The following is a 14,890-nucleotide window of genomic DNA, read 5'->3' on the forward strand; positions in this document are numbered from 1 at the left end:
TGGGCTTCCTGCCGCCTCTCTCCTCCCACCTGGCAGCGAAGCAACTCCCCTGGGCCAGGCGCTGGGGGAAGGGCTCACAGAGGGAGAGCGATAGAAACCCTCCGTGATGGATTGAAGGAGACGAGACCATTCCCGGCTGGCGGAGGAGTTGCGGCTGCAGTGACAGGTGGCGATGTTTGTGCTCTGAACCTGCAATCTCAGCTAATGGGAGAGATTGAGGAGTTTGGAATGAGACACGGCGTGGGCCACAGCCCCACGGGCCAAGATGCTGCTGGCATAGGCCGCGTGGCTTCGTGGGGTTCCTGAAGGAGGGAGTGGGTGCCACATTCCTGGGCAGGGGAGAGAATGTCTTTGGCTGCCTATGAGTGTCAGGAGGACCAAGCTGGAGCAGCAGGTGAGAGAGCATCCTTGTTTCCCTCTGAGCACTGCCCTCCCAAGCGCCTCCCTCAAGGGGCTGCTGTGCCCAAGTTCAGGGAAGCCCCACTTGGGGTGCAGGAGAAAGGGGCAAGGCTGAGGTCCAGAGCAAGCCTCGAGTAACTCCTCCTGCTTGCAGGGAGCCTCCTGTGTCCTTCTGAGGGGCAGCCTGGTTAAAAGACAAGAATCAAAAGCCCCAAATCAGAGAACGGCTCATAAACTTCCCTTCGCCTCTTTCTTAGGTTTGAAGTCACATTGTCCACAGGGTCAGATTCCAACTCTTTCCTCCTCTTGTCCCTGGACAATGAAATTCACCCCCCTGGGCTTCAGTTCCCTCATCTGTAAAATCTGAACAGAAAAAACATAATTTCTTGGGAATATGGCACTAAGGATTGAATAAGACAAGGTGTGAGGCAGTGCCTGTGAATCACCTGAGGACCTTGTGAAAAATGGAGATTCTGACTCAGCAAGGCTGGGGTAGGGCCTGAGTGCCTTTATTTGTAATTAGCTTCCAGGTGATTTTAGTAACAAGGATGCAGACGATCAGAGCAAGTGCCTGGTTCATGGTGGGTACGCAAACAGTGGTGCTTTGGTTATTATTGTCATCACTGCCAGTAGTGATGTCATCACTGCCAATGGTGATGTCATCACTGCCAATGGTGTTGTCATCACTGCCAATGGTGATGTCATCACTGCCAACACAAATCAGGTGAGACTGCCCCTTCTGCGCCATGCCCTTCTTCACAGCTTCCTGTTCCATTTAAGGTTTCCCTTGAGAACACCTGGACACAAATTTTGGAGGGGCCCAAAGTGGGGTTTATAGATCGCCTCACCTGCAGGGCCCCACCACGGGTGGCCCAGTGGCCAGCCTGTTCATTAGACGTCTTTAGACCCAGGGTCTGATGAGCTTAGTCACTGGAGGCCTCGACAGTGGGTGTTGCCCAGCCACTTTCTCACTCCTGTCATCACAGCTGCCCAAAGGCTTGACGGAAGTCATTACAGTCCCTATCCTTCATCCCAAGAGAAGGCACTTGCCATCCTCTTTCCTCATGGGAGGGGAAGAGGTGTCTGGATTCCACCAGCAGCAGCATAGCTCAGTGATTAAAAGCTTGGGACCTTGGGCAATTTGTGTAATCACACAGAGCTTCAGTTTCCTCATCTGTAAAATGGGCTCACACTACCACCATAGCTTTGTGGTGAACATAAAAGGAAACAATGATTGTGAAACCCTTTTCACATGGTGTGCACCAAAGGCATGTCATTTTATGATCATTAAATTCTAGACCCTGCCTCCTCTTCACCCACCATCAAAAGCTGGTCCTAGAACCACCTGAACTGTGGTGGTAAATGCAGTTTTGAACTGGCTCTGCTTTAACTTGGTGGTTCCCATCAGTTCAGTTCAGTTCAGTCACTCAGTCGTGTCCAACTCTTTGTGACCCCGTGGACTGCAACACACCAGGCCTCCCTGTCCATTACCAACTCCCAGAATTTACCCAAACTTTTGTCCATTGAGTCAGTGATGCCATCCAACCATCTCATCCTCTGTCGTTCCCTTCTCCTCCTGCCTTCAGTCTTTCCCAGCATCAAGGTATTTTCCAGTGAGTCAATTCTTCCCATCAGGTGGCCAAAGTATTGGAGTTTCAGCTTCAGCATCGGTCCATCCAATGAATATTTAGGGAAATCCTGATTTTCTTTAAGATTAACTGGTTGGGTCTCCTTGCAGTCTCAGGGACCATCAAGAGTCTTCTCCAACACCACAGTTCAAAAGTGTCAATTCTTTGGTGCTCAGCTTTCTTTATAGTCCAACTCTCACATCCATACATGCTGTTGCTGCTAAGTCGCTTCAGTCGTGTCCGACCTGTGTGACCCCATAGACGGCAGCCCACCAGGCTCCCCCATCCTTGGGATTCTCCAGGCAAGAATACTGGAGTGGGTTGCCTTTTCCTTCTCCAACACATGAGAGTGAAAGTGAAGTCACTCAGTCGTGTCCGACTCTTTTCAACCCCATGGACTGCAGCCTACCAGGCTCCTCCGTCCATGGGATTTGCCAGGCAAGAGTATTGGAGTGGGTTGCCATTGCCTTCTCCCATCCATACATGACCACTGGAAAAACCATAGCTTTGACTGGATGGACCTTTGTTGGTAATGTCTCTGCTTTTTAATATGCTGTCTAGGTTGGTCATAGCTTTTCTTCCAAGGAGCAAGCGTCTTTTAATTTCATGGCTGCAGTCACCATCTGCAGTGATTTGGGAGTCCCCCAAAATAAAGCCTCTCACTGTTTCCATTGTTTTCCCATCTATTGCCATGAAGTGATGGGACCTGATGCCATGATCTTAGTTTTCTGGATGTTGAGTTTTAAGCCACATTTTTCACTCTCCTCTTTCACTGTGGTTCCCATAGTTGGAGCCAAGTTAAGCACAGTGGAAACATGGAACCAGAGGAACCAGAGGAGCATCCCAGCTGTTTGTAGCTGTGGCTCAGGTCAGGAGGGCAAACCATGGGGAGGGGGAGAAGGGAAAAGAGGAGGAGGAAAAGGGGAGCAAGGGGTTAATTTTGGAGAGGTTGCTGCAGGGCCACCCTCAGCTGAAGACTGGCCTGTTCAACATCTGGGGAGTGTGGGAAGGCTCAAGATGGGTGGTGGTAGCAGGAGGACCTGGAGAAGGTAATGGCACCCCACTCCAGTACTCTTGCCTGGAAAATCCCATGGACAGAGGAGCCTGGTAGGCTGCAGTCCATGGAATCGCTAGGAGTCGGACACGGCTGAGCGACTTCGCTTTGACTTTTCACCTTTATGCACTGGAGAAGGAAATGGCAACCCACTCCAGTGTTCTTGCCTGGAGAATCCCAGGGACGGGGGAGCCTGGTGGGCTGCCGTCTCTGGGGTCGCACAGAGTTGGACACGACTGAGGCGGCTTAGTAGCAGCAGCAGCAGTAGCAGCAGGAGGACCAGAGACGGATGCTGAAGGCTTGACACCTAGATCCCCTGCAGCCCTCTCCGAGGACACTTCCTGCTAGCCTAGCTCTTCCAAACCCTTCATTCCATTTGTATTTGTGGGAAAATACACATCTTAACCATTTTAACCACTTTCTTTTTTTTTTCTTCTTTTTCTTTACTGAGGTATAATTGACATACAATTTTATATTAGTTTCAGATGCACAGCATAATGATTTAATATTTGTATGTGCTGTGAAATGATCACGACAATCAAGTTTGGTTAATTTCCATATCATACACAGTTACAGATTTTCTTCTTGTGCTGAGATATTTTAAGATTTACTCTCTTTGCAACTTGCAAATGTATAATACAGTATTATTTACTATAGTCGCTCGGCTGTATATCAACCTCCCCACGACTTGTTTTCTAACTGGAAGTTTATACATTTTGACTCCTTTTGCCCCTTTCATGCTCCCCCACCTCTGACAACCACCAGTCTGTTCTCTGCATCTATGAGCTTGGTTTTTTCTTTTGGATTCCACATATAATTGAGAGTGTATTGTCTTTGTCTGACTCACTTTCCTTATCATAATGCCATCAGGGTCCATCCTGTTGTTGCAAATGTTAACATTTCATTCTTCTTCTGGCTGAATAATATTCATAATAATATTAATAATGTGTGTATATATGTTGGACCATCTTTGTATTCCTGGAATAAATGTCATTTGATTGAGGTGATGATCCTTAAAATATATTGTTGAATTAGGTTTGCTAATATTTTATTGAGAATTTTTCCATCTTTATTCATCAGGGACTGTTGTTTAGTTGCTAAGTCATGTCTGACTCTTTTGTGACCCCAGGGACTGCAGCCTGCCAGGCTCCTCTGTCCATGGGATTCTCTGGGCAAGAATACTGAAGTTGGTTGCCATTTCCTTCTCCAGGGGGTCTTCCCAACCCAGGGATCAAATTTGTGTCTCTCGCATTGGCAGGTGGATTTTTTATCATTGAGTCACCTGGGAAGCCTATTCCTCAAGGATGTTGGCCTGTGACTTTCTTTTCTTGAGGTATCCTTTTTCTGGTTTCTGCGTCTGGATAATGCTGGCCTCATAAAATGATTGGTAAGTGTTCCTTCTTGTTCTGTCTTTTGGAAGAGTTTGACAAGGATTGGCATTAATTCTTCTCGACTCTTTGATGGAATTCACCACAAAGCTGCCTGGTTCTGGACTTCTGTTTATTGGGAGGATTTTGATTACTGAGTCAATCTTCATGCCAGTAGTTTGTTTATCCAGATTTCCTATTTCTTGATTCAGTCTTGGAAGGCTTTATGTTTCTAAGAATGTATCCATTTCTTCTAGGTCATCCAATCTGTTGGCATAAAATTGCTTGCAGATCATCATCTATGTCTGTGGTAACAATTGTAATGTTACCTCTTTCATTTCTGGTTTTGAGTCCTTTCTCTTTTTTTCTGAGTGAGTCTAAAGTTTTGTCAATTTTATTGAACTTTTTAAAGAAACAGCTCTTAGTTTTATTGATCTTATATTTTTCCTCTTTATTCTTTTTTATTTCTGCTCTGATCTTGTTTATTTACTCTACTAACTTTGGGCTTCATTTGTTCTTTTTCTGGTTCCTTGTATAAAGTTAGGTTGTTGAGATTTTTCTTGTTTCAAGTAAGCATTTTTATTTCTATTAACTTTCCTCTTATAACTGCATTCCATAAGTTTTGGTAGGTTGTATTTCTGTTTTCATTTGCCTCAAGGTATTTTTTAATTTCTTTATTGACCCATTAAGGGCTTCCCTTGTAGCTTAGTCGGTAAAGAGTCTGCCTGCAAAGAGGGAGAGCCAGGTTCAATCCCTGAGTCGGAACGATCCCCTGGAGAAGGAAATGGTAACCCAGTAGTCATTCACTAGCATGGTGTTTAATCTCCACGTGTGTGGCTTTTCTAGTTTCCTCCTTACCATCGATTTCTAGTTTCGCACAGTTGTGATCAGAAAAGCTGCTGCAGTGTTTTCTGTTTGTGACTCGTTTATTTCACTTGGTCTAATGTTCCCAAGGGTCACCCGTGATTGTATGTATTGTTTTTAAGTCCAGGTTTAGTAGTTATTCTTGGAAGCTGGAGTTGGCCAGATACAAGCTAGTCCAAATCCAGAAGCAGTGAACTCCCGTGGCTATAAGGTGTAGGAACAGCTCCCCTACAGCAGCCACGATCACCTGTAGGAGGCTAGTGTGAGAGGCTGCCTCCCACCTAGCATCTCATTTGTGAGGAATCACTTCCAAGAAGCTGGAAAATGCTGAGGGTTGCAGTGTTGGTTCCTGAGGTCAAGTTCACGTACTTGCTACCTCCAAAGGCAGTGCTGTACACTGATGGAGAACCTGAGTTCTGGGACCAGGCAGCCTGGGAGTGAATCCTGCTACTGTTACTTCCTATCTACTTGTTCCTTTATGAAGTGGAGATGATGACAGACAGGGTTGATGTGGGAATTAGATGAGATGGCCTCTCTAAAGTGCACAGCCAGGCCTGGCCCAGAGGAAATGCTTGGTAGAAGCCGGAAATGACTGATTTTATCAGCATCTCATGGGTTAAAGCTTCATCTCCAGGGCTTCTGAGGTCCAGCTTGAACTGAGATAAGCAAGATACAGTTGTTCCCAGGCTAGTTTGGTGGTTTTCAATTTCTGTATATTTGTAAAGAATGGAGCCCTTTGGGCAAATTCTTTTGTGTAGCCTCATACTAGGATGGAAAAGGAGATTCGCTCCTCCTGGGGAGTAGAAATTCTGGCCCTCCTCGAGCACGCACACCCACCTACAGACACGTGCCTTCCCTGCCTCACTCTGTCCCTCCATCTCTCTCTCTCTCTCAGTTTCCCCACGGCCTCCTCCAGTGGAACCCCTGCAAAGGCCGGGGAGGAATGGAGTTGGAAACCACTACCTTGTGGGAGGCTTCCCTTATGGCTCAGCTGGCAAAGAATCCGCCTGCGATGCGGGAGACCTGGTTCGATCCCTGGGTTGGGAAGATCCCCTGGAGAAGGGAAAGGCTACCCACTCCAGTATTCTGGCCTGGAGAATTCCATGGACTATACAGTTGGACTTGACTGAGTGACTTTCACACACACACTCACTCACTCACCTTGTGGGAAGACCCCTTCTTGTGGAGAGTCCTGGAGGGGCGTCTAGGTCCCTGTAAAAACAGGGCAACACGGCTCAGTGGAAGGAAGGGCGAGGCCTCTGCTTGATGGGGCTTCAGTTGCATCACGGGCAGGCTGGGCTGAACTGGGGGCTGCAAGGAAGGAATGCTGTGGGTCCCCAAGTCCCTTTGTCTCACCTTCTCTTGGGTCTTCACAGAACACCTTTCTCTCACTTCTCAAAAGGAAAATATCTTAAAAAGCAGAGTCTCTCATGGTGGGTCTGAGGTCACCTTCCTGAGCTGACTGTGTGTTTCTAGCACTGACTGATGTTTCTAGCACTGGTTGAGCCAAAAAAAGGGGCGTGTCAGATATGAGTTGTGAACGTGTGTGTGTCTGCAGGTGTGTGCATGTGTGACTGTATGTTCCCGTGTGTGTGTCCATCTACATGTGTATGTGTCTGTGTGCCTCTGTGTGTGTGTCTGTGCCTGAGTGTGTGTTCACATGTGCGTCTGTGTACGTGTGCCCAGAAAAGTCCTCACGCTCATCACATTCCCTGCAGAACTTGTGTTTACTTCACTAATTCACTCACTCGTCCAGTCACACATTCCTTTAGCACTCTTAAGTAACGAATCTTAAAATGGTCAATTCTAATTCTGTTAAGTGCCTCCCGTGGTGCCATAAGAGCACATGCCCATGTTACTGTGATGTCATAGGCCCGGAGTTCTCTGTAGATCTCTCTGATCCCGAGCATTGCCAAGCAGCTTACCACCTGGTTCCTGCACCCCTTGAAGTTCTGTGGGTGATCCCTGAGCTTTATTTATTTGCAGAGCCCTATTTCTCACCCTGGAGGAGGGCATGGCCACCCACTCCAGTATTCTTGCCTGGAGACTCCCCATGGACAGAGGAGCCTGCCAGGGCTGTGGTCCGTGGGGTTGCAAAGACTTGTGCATGACTGAGCGACTAAGCACAGTGCGCATTTCTCACCCATCCCTGAGGTATCGGGCCACCCCTGAGAACACGGCCGTCCCTCTTGCTGCCTTTTACCATGTCGGCACACAGATCCCATCAAAGCGTTCCTGTGTCAACTCCAGGTGTGTGCATGTGACTCTGGATAGGTGTGTCTTTATACCCCTGGACGTGGAAAGGTGGACTTTTGGGTGTGAGGTCTGTGTGGGGTATCTCCAAATGTGTGATTGTAACTCTAAGCTGAGTCTAGGCCTGGACCCACTCCCAGCCTGCCCCCAGAAGCCCCCACTGTGTTGTCCTGCCAGTAATTACAGCAGATAAACTGCTCCAGTTGAGGGCTGCCATCCCCGGCTGGCTGCCAGCCGTGTAGCCCCAGGCTGCGCTGTGGGAGTCCATTCATTTTAATAAGAGGTACACCCTGTGTTATTAAGAAGAGTGTTTATTACTGTCGCCGCGCACTGACAGCAGCTTCCATCATCGTTAAACAGCAGATGGGGGGAGGGCAGGGGTGCTGTGCACTGCGGCTCTTCCAAGGTACCCGCCCAGCTGGGGAGGCTAGGGAGGGTCTTCTCTCCCCTCCCTTGCCCCAGGACTGCATGGCAGTGCCCTTTCTAGCAAGAACGAAGCCATTCAGCTGAGCCTCACTCTGGCGGTGGGGGCTGGCGGAGGTGGGGATGGGGGAACAAGGCTTAGCATCCAGATGCTGCCCCAGAGGAAAAGAGGGCTGCGGTTTGGGTTTGTCTCTAGGGCCAGACAGGGCGACCCATTGGCCCACCTGCCAGGCTCCTGGTTTTACCTGGAACGCCCCCACCCAGGGCTTTTTTCAGTCACTGAGTAAATGAAGCCTTGCCAAACTCCTTACCCTTCCTGCTGTCTTTCAGGATGTTTGAGGTGGACAAGTATTAGGCGCAATCATGAGAAATGTAATGAAATAGAAGGAACAAAGTTTCCTAAACATTCTTGGTTCACTATACTCTTAGGGTCTCGATCTTTTTTTTTTTTTTTTGGCGATACCCCTGGGTCAAAAGAAATACCTAAAAGTTGTTTTTCTTAAGTAGTTAGGTCTAAATAGCTGAAACATTTGTGTTTTCACAACTGATTAGCCATTTGGGAAAAAAAAAAGGCACACACAAACTTAAATGTTAAAAGTTATTGTAATTTATTTGGCTGAGCCTGGTCTTAGCTGTGGCATGTGGGGTCTTCCATCTGCATTGTAGCATGTAGGATCTTTAGCTGTGCCATGCTGACTCTTAGTTGAGGCACATGGGATCTAGTTCCCTGACCAGGGATCGAACCTGGGCCCCCTGCATTGGAAGCCTAGAGTCTTAGCCGCTGGACCACCAGGGAAGTCCTGACATAAACATAAACTTAAAAAGATTTTATTTCATTGTTAACTGTAATCACATACCGATGGGATATATGTGCCTGTTGGACACCGCACATCTTCTCAGACTTTGGAATAAGATTGACCAGTTCTGCTTTGACTTTTATTGTAGCAACCACTGAAAATCCAGCTTCTTGAACCTCTTGCGACCACTGTAAAGAATGTAGTATGAGCCAGCGCTGAAGATGTGAACTACCTCAGGTTGGTCATTCACATTGTGTTTGGCAGATAGCAAGCATTTCCTCCACACTGGCAGATGCTGACTGTTTGCTGGGAAGGTTTATAGCATCCTGATGCCCCTGTGCGTGTGGCTTCAGTGTGGAAACACAGTTTGAAAACCATGGTACTAGAAGACCTGGGTGCAAGTCCCAGTTGTTTGTTTGTTCATTTACACATCTATTTATTTAGCGCAGTTTCAAGTACTGACTCTGTACGTCTAAGAGCTTTATAAGTATTAACTCATTTAATCATCATAACAACCTTATGGGATAGATGCTACTGTGTGATGATTGATTTATGTGCCAACTTGGTGAGGCTCTGGCAGCCAGTTGTTTGGGTAAGTACCAGTCTAGATGTTGCTGTGAAGGTATTTTTTAAGATATAATTAGCACTTAGACTTTGAGTAAAGCAGATTACCCTCTACGATGTGGATGGGCCACATCTAATCAGTTGAACATCTCAAGACCGAAATTTCCTGAAGGAATTCTCAAGACTGCAACATAGAGATCCTGCCTGAATTTCCAGCCTGCTGCCCTCCTTAAAAGCTGGAATTCAAAACTGCAACATCAACTCTTAGCTGAATTTCCAGGCTGCTGGCCTGCCCTATAGATTTCAGACTGTCAACTCTCAGAATTACACGAGCCTAACTCTCTCTCTCTCTGAGAGAGAGTCTAGCCTTGACTAAAACATTATTATCCTCATTTATGTATAAAAACACTGTTCAGCTACTAACTAGTTACTAACTAGCTGTGTGACCTTGGACAAGTCTTTTTCTCTTTGGGCCTCTGTTTTATCGTAGCCAGATGAAGTTGGACAAGACGAATTGAAGGTTACTTCCAGTGCTAACATATGGTCTAGGGGGTGCTGTGCCGTGCTTAGTTGCTCAGTCCTGTCTGACTCTTTGTGACCCCATGGACTGCAGCCCTGCAGGCTCCTCTGTCCATGGGGATTCTCAAGGCAAGAACACTGGAATGGGTTGCCATGCCCTCCTCCAGGGGCTCTGGGGTGTGGTGGTGGATAAATAGGGCTATCATCCTGCTTAGAAAGTCATGGTAGGCCTTGTTTATTGGCTACCCAGCAGCCATTCCTAACCCACTTATCCCTTGCCATCACTCTCTGTACAATATAGATACTCCAGTTCCTAGCCTTACTTGTAGCTAGGGAAAACCATGTAACTAATATATTTTATTACCCCATAGGAAAAGGAAGAGAATCTACTGTCTTTGTGCCTCTTTGAAGGCCATGATATCTGGAGCTTCAGCTGCTGCTGGTAAGTCACTTCAGTCATGTCCGACTCTGTGCGACCCCATAGATGGCAGCCCACCAGGCTCCCCTGTCCCTGGGATTCTCAAGGCAAGAACACTGGAGTGGGTTGCCATTTCCTTCTCCAATGCATGAAAGTGAAAGTGAAGTCGCTCAGTCGTGTCCGACTCTTAGCGACCCCGTGGACTGCAGCCCACCAGGCTCCTCTGTCCATGGGATTTTCCATGCAAGAGTACTGGAGTGGGGTGCCATTGCCTTCTAACTATGAGGCATCAAAAGCTAAGGATGGCAGAACTGAACAGAGAGCGTCTGGGTTCTCAATACACGGTTAACCAATGCTCAACCAGTCCTGAGACCTGCCACCTCTGAGCTTCTTGGTTAGACCAATCCTTACGATCAAGCTGTGGTATCTGTGTGTTCTGTTACTTGTGGGTCACAGCATTTTTAACTGATCCAAGTACCTTCCTTTATTGCTTAGCTTGGTTTGGTGAGTGATCAAGGGCAGGGTCCTGACTTTGGGGATTGTTTTTTCGGGTCTCAAGGAAACTGAATTTACTCTTCTTGATTGAGTATAACTTTGACTCCAAGCACAGAGACACTAATACCATGTTGTCCAAAATTTCCAATAGGTGGTACCACACATTCTTGATCAGAAAGATTGATAGTCCCCAGTTTTAGAACACTACACTTATCAAGTAGATGGATTTGGAGCTCATAGAAAGGAATGTGGGTCACAAGGGGTCATCATTGTTTATACCAGCCAAACCTCACTTTCTGTGTTTTATAATACCGATGAGGGGAAAGGCAGAGATATCATTCTTGTATGTCAAGGCATTTGATAAAACCTATCACAAGAGGCGTGGGGCCTGGTACAGAAAATGGGGGTTGAATAATAGCACAGCTCTAGTTCATATCTCTTGATTAATCAAGGCCAAGCTGTCTGTTTAGCCAACACCTTCATATTACTCACCATGTGCTAGGTCCTGTTCTAAGGGCTTTACAAATATTAGCTCATTTAATCATCATGACAATCTTTTGAGATTGGTTCTATTGTTAGTCTCACTAAAGAGCTCTAATCATTGAACTGATCAGGCTGGATGAAGTCTCTAGAGGGAGGCCATAGGGCTGTGCTCTCAATCCTGTCCTACTAAGCTTTATATGACAGGGACTAGAATAAAAAAACGTATGACCAGAGTTTCAGACTGCCAGAACTAACTTTTGTTAAATGATTCCAATGAACTGCAATGATGAGGCTGAAATGATTAACTTAATTGAATAGTGTTCAGTTCAGTTCAGTTCAGTTGCTCAGTCGTGTCTGACTCTTTGCGACCCCATGAATCGCAGCACTCCAGGCCTCTCAGTCCATCACCAACTCCCGGAGTTCACCGAGACTCACATCCGTCGAGTCAGTGATGCCACCCAGCCATTGCATTCTCTGTCGTCCCCTTCTCCTCCTGCCCCCAACCCCTCCTAGCATCAGACTCTTTTCCAATGAGTCAACTCTTCACATAAGGTGGCCAAAGTACTGGAGTTTCAGCTTTAGCATCATTCCTTCCAAAGAAATCCCAGGGCTGATCTCCTTCAGAATGGACTGGTTGGATCTCCTTGCAGTCCAAGGGACTCTCAAGAGTCTTCTCCAACACCACAGTTCAAAAGCATCCATTCTTTGGTGCTCAACCTTCTTCACAGTCCAACTCTCACATCCATACATGACCACAGGAAAAACCATAGCCTTGACTAGACGGACCTTTGTTGGCAAAGTAATGTCTCTGCTTTTGAATATGCTATCTAGGTTGGTCATAACTTTCCTTCCAAGGAGTAAGCGTCTTTTAATTTCATGGCTGCAATCACCATCTGCAGTGATTTTGGAGCCCAGAAAAATAAAGTCTGACACTGTTTCCACTGTTTCCCCATCTATTTGCCATGAAGTGATGGGACCAGATGCCATGATCTTCATTTTCTGAATGTTGAGCTTTAAGCCAACTTTTTCACTCTCCTCTTTCACTTTCATCAAGAGGCTTTTGAGTTCCTCTTCACTTTCTGCCATAAGGGTGGTGTCATCTGCATATCTGAGGTTATTGATATTTCTCCCGGCAGTCTTGATTCCAGCTTGTATTTCTTCCAGTCCAGCGTTTCTCATGATGTACTCTGCATATAAGTTAAATAAACAGGGTGACAATATACAGCCTTGATGTACTCCTTTTCCTATTTGGAACCAGTCTGTTGTTCCATATCCAGTTCTAACTGTTGCTTCCTGACCTGCATACAAATTTCTCAAGAGGCAGATCAGGTGATCTGGTATTCCCATCTCTTGAAGAATTTTCCACAGTTTATTGTGATCCACACAGTCAAAGGCTTTGGCATAGTCAATAAAGCAGAAATAGATGTTTTTCTGGAACTCTCTTGCTTTTTCCATGATCCAGCAGATATTGGCAATTTGATCTCTGGTTCCTCTGCCTTTTCTAAAACCAGCTTGAACATCAGGAAGTTCACGGTTTACATATTGCTGAAGCCTGGCTTGGAGAATTTTGAGCATTACTTTACTAGTGTGTGAGATGAGTGCAATTGTGCAGTAGTTTGAACATTCTTTGGCATTGCCTTTCTTTGGGATTGGAATGAAAACGGACCTTTTCCAGTCCTGTGGCCACTGCTGAGTTTTCCAAATTTGCTGGCATATTGAGTGCAGCACTTTCATGGCATCATCTTTCAGAATTTGAAATAGCTCAACTGGAATTCCATCACCTCCACTAGCTTTGTTCATAGTGATGCTTTCTAAGGCCCACTTGACTTCACATTCCAGGATGTCTGGCTCTAGGTCAGTGATCACACCATCATGATTATCTGGGTTGTGAAGATCTTTTTTGTACAGTTCTTCTGTGTATTCTTGCCATCTCTTCTTAATATCTTCTGCTTCTGTTAGGTCCATACCATTTCTGTCCTTTATTGAGCCCATCTTTGCATGAAATGTTCCCTTGGTATCTCTAATTTTCTTGAAGAGATCTCTAGTCTTTCCCATTCTGTTGTTTTCCTCTATTTCTTTGCATTGATCGCTGAAGAACGCTTTCTAATCTCTTCTTGCTACTCTTTGGAACTCTGCATTTAGATGCTTATATCTTTCCTTTGCTCCTTTGCTTTTCACTTCTCTTCTTTTCACAGCTATTTGTAAGGCCTCCCCAGACAGCCATTTTGCTTTTTTGCATTTCTTTCCTAAGGGGATGGTCTTGATCCCTGTTTCCTGTACAATGTCACGAACCTCATTCCATAGTTCATCAGGCACTCTATCTATCAGATCTAGGCCCTTAAATCTATTTCTCACTTCCACTGTATAATCATAAGGGATTTGATTTAGGCCGTACCTGAATGGTCTAGTGGTTTTCCCTACTTTCTTCAATTTAAGTCTGAATTTGGCAATAAGGAGTTCATGGTCTGAGCCACAGTTGGCTCCTGGTCTTGTTTTTGCTGACTGTATAGAGCTTCTCCATCTTTGGCTGCAAAGAATATAATCAATCTGATTTTGGTGTTGACCATCTGGTGATGTCCATGTGTAGAGTCTTCTCTTGTGTTGTTGGAAGAGGGTGTTTGTTATGATTAGTGCATTTTCTTGGCAAAACTCTATTAGTCTTTGCCCTGCTTCATTCTGTATTCCAAGGCCAAATTTGCCTGTTACTCCAGGTGTTTCTTGACTTCCTACTTTTGCATTCCAGTCCCCTATAATGAAAAGGACATCTTCTTTGGGTGTTAGTTCTAAAAGATCTTGTGGGTCTTCATAGAACTTCGGCTTCTTCAGCGTTACTGGTTGGGGCATAGACTTGGATTACTGTGATATTGAACGGTTTGCCTTGAATGGTGTTACTCCTTTGTTTTTAAAATCCTCATTGTGATAACCAGGAGGTGGAGGTTGGTGGACAAAGGGCAGTACAAGACCAGGGTGTGTTAGTTGCCTGCAGGCGCAGGGGGCCAGAACAGCAGTGTGGTCCCGAATGGGACCCTGCATGTCTGATAGAAGTGGAGTGTCCAGGAGTCAGGTAGGACACATTTGGAACCCACTTTTCACAGATGATACCACCTGTGGGAGACTCAGTTCTACTCTCTGAACTACACCCCACAAGGAAAGAAACATACCAGAGAACGCACAGAGAGAGAATGAGCAGGATGGCTAGGCCTTGAAACCATGACTACTACAGGGGGCCAATCTCTATCTTCCCATGTTCTGTAAAGTGCTCCATGATTTTCCTTCAGGGACTCCCCCCAACTCACTGGGCATGTCATATAGGTGGGGCCAATCCCCAGAGGTGAGTGTATGACCTGGGCCTGACCATTCAGAGATCTCCATCTTCCTGGACACAGGGACTGGTTAATGGGTGGACATGTGACCCAAGCTTGGTCAGAGACAGTCCTACCCATGGCTTTTTCTGGAATTCTTGGGAAAGGGGAACTCTTTTTCATGGCATTTACTGAGTTGGTGGGATTTAGGCTGAGTCTACCCAGATGCCTCCATATCAGGAGCACTTACCTGAGAACGATGTCAGTGTAGAGGAAGGCAGAGCTGAGAAATGGGGACAGGCACCTCAAAACACTGTTTGTACC

General features: G+C 46.3%; 2 long non-coding RNA genes and 1 other non-coding gene across 4 annotated transcripts; 1 reads left to right on the plus strand and 2 right to left on the minus strand.

Annotated features, from left to right (window-relative positions):
* Positions 1-395: 395 nt before the first annotated feature.
* On the minus strand, positions 396-7,114 carry LOC132346419 (uncharacterized). Of its 2 annotated transcripts, none has more exons than XR_009496248.1 (3): positions 6,669-7,114; positions 6,474-6,524; positions 396-583 (listed from the first exon to the last, which is right to left on the minus strand). It is a non-coding gene; the product is annotated as an uncharacterized lncRNA (long non-coding RNA). The 2 variants fall into 2 exon arrangements; XR_009496249.1 differs by lacking the exon at positions 396-583 and adding an exon at positions 853-1,196.
* Positions 7,115-7,231: 117 nt separating this feature from the next.
* Positions 7,232-10,310, plus strand: LOC132346420 (uncharacterized). Its single transcript, XR_009496250.1, has 3 exons — positions 7,232-7,562; positions 8,934-9,022; positions 10,240-10,310. It is a non-coding gene; the product is annotated as an uncharacterized lncRNA (long non-coding RNA).
* TRNAW-CCA (transfer RNA tryptophan (anticodon CCA)) lies at positions 8,712-8,784 on the minus strand. The gene has a single exon. It is a non-coding gene; the product is annotated as a tRNA-Trp (tRNA).
* Positions 10,311-14,890: the final 4,580 nt, after the last annotated feature.

The sequence above is a fragment of the Bos taurus genome, chromosome 10, assembly GCF_002263795.3.
Source record: "Bos taurus isolate L1 Dominette 01449 registration number 42190680 breed Hereford chromosome 10, ARS-UCD2.0, whole genome shotgun sequence".
NCBI lineage: Eukaryota > Metazoa > Chordata > Mammalia > Artiodactyla > Bovidae > Bos > Bos taurus.